Source organism: Pinus tabuliformis, chromosome 4_2 (genome assembly GCF_031772625.1).
Source record: "Pinus tabuliformis cultivar Carrire ecotype Pingquan chromosome 4_2, CPIR1, whole genome shotgun sequence".
Taxonomy (NCBI): Eukaryota; Viridiplantae; Streptophyta; class Pinopsida; order Pinales; family Pinaceae; genus Pinus; species Pinus tabuliformis.
The window spans coordinates 255,038,500-255,047,687 of record NC_142304.1 but is presented as its reverse complement, the minus strand read 5'-3'; positions in this window follow the sequence as shown (position 1 = coordinate 255,047,687).

Genomic DNA, 9,188 nt, shown 5'->3' with positions numbered 1-9,188 from the left:
AAAATGAAGAATATCAATCGCACATAAAAAAAATATTTCTCTGGGGAAAGCAACTGCTAAAAACCCCAACTATCTATATTGCATTAAGAAAAATATCTGAGAATAAAATATAATGCTTGTTCAACCTGAACAATTCCTACACAAGTACAATATATCTCTCTACTTCCTAGGTTGACTCTAGCCAACACTTAACCAATTTACTAGCCTTCCAAGCCCCTACTTCCTTGCACAATTCCTAAAAGAATTAGCCCATATTTAATTGGGAAATCCACTCTCTATAACTGTGCAATCCAAGCATAGGTCCTCAACTAATTACATGCACCATCTATACAACTCGGAAAATTATACAACTAATAGTACATTGTCCCTGAACTCTAATCTCAACTAGGTCTTCCTCTGAACTGACATGCATGAGTTATTTATGAGTGAATCTTCAGTTAGATGGTGTGGTACTGGTGACGCACTGGTGCACTACTCCACTATTAGACCTCTACTAGTTCCTCCAACAGTTAGAACTATTTTAATATACTATAAATCAAATAGACTAAGTTATCTAATTACAACTCAAAAGAACTCAACCTAGGCCCCTAAAATTTAGGGATAACTCTACATGACTCTAGAGATACTTCCAACTCAAATTTCCTAAGTCAACCAATTCAATTTAACTTAATTAACTATTACAAGTTTCTATGAGAATAGAATTTTGATTTAATTCAAAATTTAATTCAAGGACAAATTAAATTGAAATTTCTAGATGCTAATTTTAACATTTCCTGTTTCTATTTTCAACACTCCCTCTCAAACAAAAAGGAATTCAACTCTATCCCAATCTGGTACCTTTGGAATTTTTTGCATGCAACACTTCTCCCTAGTGTTGTTGCTACTACAAATTTTGAAACTAAAAAAGCATACAACCTAAATCAGTATGATGCATCAGTCACCAAAGTCTCTGACTACTACTTGCTCTGCCTCTATCGACTAAAAACTTTGCACTTCTATTGACTCTGCCTCTGTGCTATCTGTACTGCTATCAAATCTACTTTTTTTCCCCAGTATTTGACTACTGCTAGCCTCTGTCTCTGTCACTATGATATCTGACTGCATCAACCACCATTGATCCATCTTGCTACTGTGTACTATGGGCTCTTTTAGAAAGGTAATGATCCATGAGACAAAACCTCTCAATGGACCTTGCCCAAATTTCTACACTCTTCAGACTAATACTTCACATAGCTCCACCTCTCACCTGGAGGTATGGTTGCATGTGCTTCCTCTGCCCACTTCGCTTGAAATTCCCCCCTATTGGAGGACTCTGCTTGAGTGGATGTCTCCACTTGGTCTCATCTTTGGTTCTCCAATTGTGGCTACTCCACAACTTTCTGAGGCTACTTCTAAGGATGCTTCTTCTCTTCTTGAGTCGATCTGTCCACTTGGTCTCCTCTATGCTTCTCTAATTGTGGCTACTCCATAACTTTCTAAGACTACTTCTGAGACTGCATCTGGGGCTGTATGTTGAGAGGTAATTCATGCTGCCTCTCAACCCCTAAGTATCTAACCTTTGCCTTGCTCCTCAAGGCTTTGCATGAATCTCGTATCTCAAGTGCATACAAGTTCTTGACTCGTACACCGATCTATTTTACATGTCTCATGGCGATGTGTCTAAGGAAAACCTTTCCCTTACTAAAAATCACATCATAGCCATGGTCTTCCAATACCGCGACAAAAACAAGATTCTTATCTAGTCTTCGAACATACATCACATATGTGATTCTGATAGTGGAGCCATAATCCCTCTCAAAAGGTAATTGTACTGAACCTGGTAGCGCTATACCTCTTATCATTTCCAAACTCTTTTTTCTGCCTGAGGTCCTTCTCCTCAAATTAACTAAAGAGATCTCTATTGCCTGTCATATGGAACAAGGCACCCTTATCGAGATACCACATGCTTCCCATTATAGTGTTGGCCATGCATGCAATGAGAGTGAAATCAAGTTTGAATTGTGAAGCTAGAGCTTCACCTGCACCACTACTGCTAGCTCCTTCTTTCTTTCTTTCTTCTATGAGAAATTCATGGCATAATGCCCGCACTCGTGATAGTGAAAACACTTGAATTTAGACAAGTCCTTCTTCTTGCCACTCACCTTGCCTTGGGACTTATTTTCCTTGGTTTTATTTTCTTTTCTCACTAACACAAAGTCCTCTTCCACTTCTTTGGAAGAGGTCTCATATCTAGTGTTCTGTTGAATCTCTTCCTTTACTAAATCCGACCATAGCCACTCCCAATCTGGTAACTTCTCCCTCCCATTAACAAAATCTTGATAACTATTCCAGCTCTTGGGAAGTGCTAGAAGAGCTAGGGTCACGAAATCATCTTTGGCAACAGTAATCCTCACACTTCCAAGCTCATCCAGACAATGGTTGGACTTGGTCAAGTAATTCAGAATTGAGTCGGCTTTCTCCATCTTGATCTTTCTGAGTTTGTCCTTCAGTGACAACTTCCTATGGTCATTTCTATTTTGAAACAGGTCTGTCAATGTCTTCCACATTGAGTATGGAGTATCCTTACCATGGAGACTTGAGACAATGTGGTCTTGAACTCCTTCCAAGATAATTCTTCTCACTTTTGCCACACATTTTCTCCATTTATCTAGATCTTTAGCATTTGATGTTGGAGGCTTATAAATTTCATGATCTATGAATTCCTTGAGGCCATTGTCTTACAAAACTGCCTCCATCCTATCCTTCCAAGCTATGTAATTCGAGATACCCTCCAAGGCATTCTCAAGTTGCAAATCGTAGAATAACATATTGCTTCTCTGAAGTATGAACTTGCAAATTCATTTTTCACCTACACAACACACTCAAATTCTCCTCTTCTATATTGTATTCAAATCTGATACCATGTAGATTTTTACTTGTAGATTTAACAACTTATGTGATATGATAAAACACAAGATAAGAATCTACTCTACTCTTCAACAGAAACCAAAAGATCAATGAAAACAATAAGCAGAAAAGGAGGAATATCAATCGAACATAACACAATATTTCTCTGTGGAAAGTAATTGCTAAAATCCCTGACTATATATATTGCATTAACTAGAATATTTGAGAAGAAAATACAATTCTTGTTCAACCTGAACAATTCCTGCACAAGTACAATCTATCTCTCTGCTTCCTAAGCTGACTCTAGCCAACACTTAGCTAATTTACTAGCCTTCCAAGCCCTTCATTACACAATTACTAAGAGAATTAGCCCATATTTAATTAGGAAATCCACTCTCCATAACTACACAATCCAAACATAGGTCCTCAACTAATTGCATGCACCATCTGTATAACTCAAAAAATTATACAATTGATAGTACAGTGTCCCTGAACTCTAATCTCAACTGGGTCTTCCTCTGAAATGACATACATGAATTATTTATGAGTAAATCTTCAGCTAGCTGGTGTGGTACTAGTGATGCATAGGTGCACTACTCCACTACTAGACGTCTACTAGTTCCTCCAACAATCAGAACTAGTTTGACTAACTATAACTCAGTTAGACTGAGTTATATAATTACAACTCAAAAAGAACTCAACCTGGCCCCCTAAAATTTAGGGATCACTCTACATGATTCTTGTTGGACATCTAATCCTCTAAGGGTTGGTGTGGAAGTCGAACATCCAAAAGGAGTCCAAGAGACCACTTGGAATATGAATCCAAGGATCACACCATGTACTATAAATGTATATCATTTGTTAATAATAAGTGTACTCTCTTGTTTATCTTTAATATTCTGTTGCTGCCATGTGTGTGTTTAACATGGTATCAGAGTTGGATGGTCATTCCTAGCCCTCTACCACTTAGATTTTCTATTCTAAAACCCTTGTCAACTATATTTGAGTTGGGTTCTCTCCTTACAACCTACCAACTTTGCCCATTCTTTTGAAATTAAAAAAAAAATGGGCGTTTTCCCTCATATTTAGATATGTCACCTGTCTTTCTGTTCGATTCTATAATTCATATCTTGTACATTTGAATGGTGCTTTTGAGCTCTACGTTAAGCAGTTGCGCATTGTTTTTTGAAAGGGTCATTGAATGAATTGTTGGTTTTGCTATTTTCCATGAATAGAATGTTGTGATGATGTACCTAACACGTTTAAATACCTAAACATTGGTGATTCCCGGTGCATGAATATAACGCTCCTTCCCTCGGGAATATCAACGCAATTCTCATTGCCATTCTGCTGAGCATAGTAATGCATCCCATATGTAACGCCAACCCGATTCAGTACTCCAGTCCTCTACATTCATTTATTGTGTAGCTCGTTAGTTTTTCCTCTCAAAGACTTTGAAACCTATTCTGGGTTGTCTTGACATTAAAAAAATAAAAAAATAAAAAAAAAATATAATAAAAAAAAATAAAAATGTTCTTTGTCCGCTCTTGAAGTCATTCTCGCGATGATACTATTTTTTGTAATTGCTAAATCGATCAATCCTGGAACGAAAGTGTTTTGAGGACTGTCATTTATGAAGGGAACATTCCCTCTCTTGCATTGGAATGTCAAATTGTTGTTGCTATGTTGTATTCATATTCTGCGTTGAAGAATGAAATGGGAGAGGAGGTGTAGTCAGTTCTCTAGCTCTATGTCATATGCGATGTGACAACCTGGCTAGAGTTGGCCTTCAGTTTATGAATGTCCTCACTAGATATAGTCTGAACGTTATAAGAGAGGTATTGAGCCTGAGAACATAGAAGAATTATACAAGTCAGTGCATGCTGCAATTCGATCAAGCCCAACAATCAATATGTTGGGAATGAGGAGGCCACTGGAGAGGACTACAATGTTGAGCCAAATGATTCAAGGAGGCCATTCTTGGCCACATTGGGTGAGAGGTGAAACTGCTAAAATTAGAAAGTTATAAAAATACAATTTCTGGGTCCCTTCCTATTTATAGCAGTCCCTAGTCTATCTATAGGAAGTAAAATTAATTTTGGTCTTAACAGCAGTTGGAAATATTAATTAATTAATTCAGTTGAGTTAATTAGTTAAGGAAATTCGAATTTGAAGTCTTTGTGAGCATGCACTTGAGTTGTCCCACTTATTTAGGAATGTATCCTTAATTTCCTCCACTGATTGAGGGAATAAGTATGAGTTCTATAATGAGAGAATCAGTTGACTTAGTTCTAACTAGTCAAGTCCAGTTAGATTATTTTAACAAGTTGTTAAAATAATAAAATATAGTTTGTTAATGCCTGCATGCATGTGACAACTATTATTTTAGATAACTGAGAATTCACTCATGGATAATTGTTGCATGTTAGTTCTGTTAGAGACCTAGTTGAGATCAGATGTGGGACAGTGTACTATTAGATGCTTGACTATTTCTAGTAAGTAGTTTTTGCATGGTTGAGGAACTAGTGTCCTCAAGGATTGCCTAGTTGGACCATTGGTTAACTTGGTATGTTTGGAATTAATTGCATATGATTTTTCTATTATTTCCTAAGCAAATTGCACAAGGAAATAGGGATTGGACCATAGGTAAAGCCTTTATATACAGGGCTTGGTTCATTCATGAGACATATCTTCATATCTTCATAGTTCATTGAGAACTGAATAGCTTGAGAGCTAATTCTTTTTGTATTGTGAAGAGGATTTCCACTTGATTGATAATACATGGTTGGGGTTTTATGCTGGTGCTTTCCCATCGATATATCTTGTGTTATGTGTGATTATTTCTCTTGATCAGTTATGCATGTTTCTACTTGATGTTGCTCATGAATTCGATTATGCTTCCGCTTAATGTTTTGTAGAAGTAGAACAAGTATTATGCTTTAGGAAATTGCATGTATCGGTTTGTTCTACAAGTGAAATTTCTACATGGTATCAGAGCTAGCTGATTTGTAGAAAAATTCTACATGGTATCAGAGCACAGGTGATCAAGCAAGAACAGTATACTAGCAGGAGAAATTCGAAGTTTATTATTCGGGATATAGATCTCAAGTTCTTATCACATCTATTTCATCAATGGCATTCTATGGTTTGAGGCTTGAGTATGCCCTTGATGGCATCTCAAAATATATCGCTTGGAAGGATTGCATGGAGGTAGTTTTGGAAGATAATGGCCTTAAGGATTTCATTGATCAAGAAATTCCTAAGCCTACTGACAAGACTGAGCAGGTGGAATGGAGGAAGTGTGTGGCTAGAGCTAGGAGAATTCTCTTGGAGGGAGTGCGAGATCACATTGTCTCGAGCCTCCATGGGAAGGAGACTCTGCATGCAATGTGGAAAACATTGAAAGATTTATATCAAAATAGCAGTGATTAGAGGAAGCTAGCACTGAAGGACAAACTTCGAAAGATCATGTGTGAAAGGGGTGAGACGATCTCTATGTATTTGACCAAGCTCATTACATGCAGGGATGAGCTTGCAAGTGTAGGGGTCGTGACACCGGATGAGGATATGGTGAGTCTAGCACTCCTTGGCCTTCCTAAGAGCTGGCATAGCTACCAGGACTTGGTGAATGGAAGGGAGAAATTGCAAGATTGAGAATGACTATGGTCGGATTTGATGTAGGAGGAGATCAGATGGAGCACTAGAGATAGTTCTTCATCCATGCATGATGAGGAGAACTGTGCCTTACTGAGTAAGGTGAAGAAGGGGAAGGAGAAGGTCTCTTTCCAAATCTAGTTCTTCCAATGGTGGGAAGAAAGTTGACAAATCGAAAGTGCGATGCTTTCATTGTCATGAGGTGGGACATTATGTTGCAAATTGTCCACAGAGTAAATCCAAGAAGGGATCCAGGGAAGGATCTGAAGGTGAGGCACTTGCTTCACAGTTTGAGTTGGATTTCACACTCTTCACATGCATGGTTTCATCCATGGTGGGAAGTGGCTGGTTTCTTGATAGTGGAGCTTCTTTCCACATGACCGACAACAAGAGTTTGTTTAGTACTTTGGAGGAGAAAGATCTCCAGATACTCATAGCGATGGGTAATGATGAGAAGTATAGTGTCTCAAGTATAGGCACGGTTATTTTTCAGAGGGAGCATGGATCTCACCTTACCTTGATCAATGTCAAGTATGTACCAGGACTGAAGAGAAACTTGGTGTCGATCGCAATGCTGGAAGACAGAGGCTATGATGTAGTCTTCAGTAAGGGAAAGTTTTTCCTTAGACACATCATCACTAGACAGGTGAAGCAGATTGGTTCATGGGCCAAGAACCTATATGCTCTTGAGGTTCAAGATGCATGCAAAGCCTTCAGCAGCAAGGCAACTGATGGAGACTTGGTGGTTGAGAGGGAGGGTATATTACCTCTCAACATGCAGCGCCAGAAGAAGTCTCAGACGATTGTGGAGGAGCCACGATTGGTGCAGCAGCTTCAGGAGGTTGTGGAGCAGCCACAATAGGGGAAGCTGAGTGGAGATCGAGTAGAGGCATCTACTCATGCAGAGACTTCCAGTAGGGGGAAACTTCGAGCCAAGTGGGTAGAGGGATCACATGCAGCCATACCTCCAGGTAGGAGGTGGGGTGATATAGAGTGATCGTCCCAAGGAGGAGGGGCAGGATCCTTGAGGTACCCAACCTCTTGGATGCGACCTTGCTATGGGAACCCCGATGTGGAGTAGTAGGAACTGACTGATTGGGTAGAGATAGATGCGGATGGAGAGGCAGAGAGAGCGACAGTGCAAGGAATTCTAGGACAGTGCATAGCTAGGAGGCTGTAGCAATGCGAGAGGCACAAGTGTTTTGCACAGTGCTAGGTGGCACAGAGAGGTGTGCAATGGTGTGAGATGCATGGAGATGTTGTAGTAGCGTAGATGTTAGAGAGGGAGCACTTTCTAGTAGCAGGTAGAGCTTCAGCATCAGAGTATGTTCCTAGTCCATAGAGTGGTTAGTTGGGAGTGTTTTTGTTCCAAGTGTTGTTGGAGCAAGTGGACCAGGTAGATTTGTTGCATGCAGAACATTCCAGAGTTGCAGGATTGGGTTTGAAAGAAAGCCTTTCTTGTTGAGAGGGAGTGTTGAAAAATTTGCAACAAGAAATGTTGAATTTAGAATGTGCTAAAAATAGACCTACTAAAAATAACATGTCTAAAAATAGCAGTTTGGCTAGTGAGGTCATTGGCCACATTGGGCGAGAGGTGAAATTGCTAAAAATAGAAAGTTCTAAAAATAGCATTTCTGGGTCCCTTCCTATTTATAGCAGTCCCTAGTCTATCTATAGGAAGTAAAATTAATTTTGGTCTTAACAGCAGTTGGAAATATTAATTAATTAATTCAGTTGAGTTAATTAGTTAAGGAAATTCGAATTTGAAGTCTTTGTGAGCATGCACATGAGTTGTCCCATTGACTGAGGAATTTATCCTTAATTTCTTCCACTGATTGAGGAATAAGTATGAGTTATATAATGAGAGAAGCAGTTGACTTAGTTCTAACTAGTCAAGTCTAGTTAGATTATTTTAACAAGTTGTTAAAATAATAAAATATAGTTTGTTAATGCGCGCATGCATGTGAAAACTATTATTTTAGATAACTGAGAATTCACTCATGGATAACTATTGCATGTCAGTTCTGTTAGAGCTCTAGTTGAGATTAAATCCACATCAAGCTAGCCTAAGCCACAACTTGCCACACCAGATTCAAAGTTGTAGCCAGAGACAAATATGCCCCTGAGCATGCCTTCAGTCGGTGATACCTCTTCAAGGAATTAGGGACACTTCCTCTAGTAGAAGACTTCATATTCTTGACATTTTTGGAAGAGTTATAGGAATTGCATTAAGCATTCCAGAGTTGGTGGTAATCCTTAAACCATCATAGATTGAGACCTCCCTTTTCAAGTTGAGGTTCTCCCTTTTATGCGGGGTGAGACCTCCCTTTCATGGTTGAAGGTTTCCCTCTTCAAAACATCGGGAGCACTTCCTCTAGCAGAAGACATGAGCTTCATGCCAGACTTGGAAGAGTTCTGGGAACTGCACTAAGTGTTCTAGTGTTGGTGGTCATCCTTAAACCACCGCCCTTTATACCAACATTTTAGAGAGCACATTCAGCCTAGTGCTGCCATGTTTTTTGCACATTTTGTATTATAGATCTCTTCTTGGACTCATACATAACCCTTCGGATTAAGGTGGGGAATGTTGGACACCTAATCCTCTAAGGTTTGGTGTGGAAGCTGAATAGCCAAAAGGAGTCCAAGAG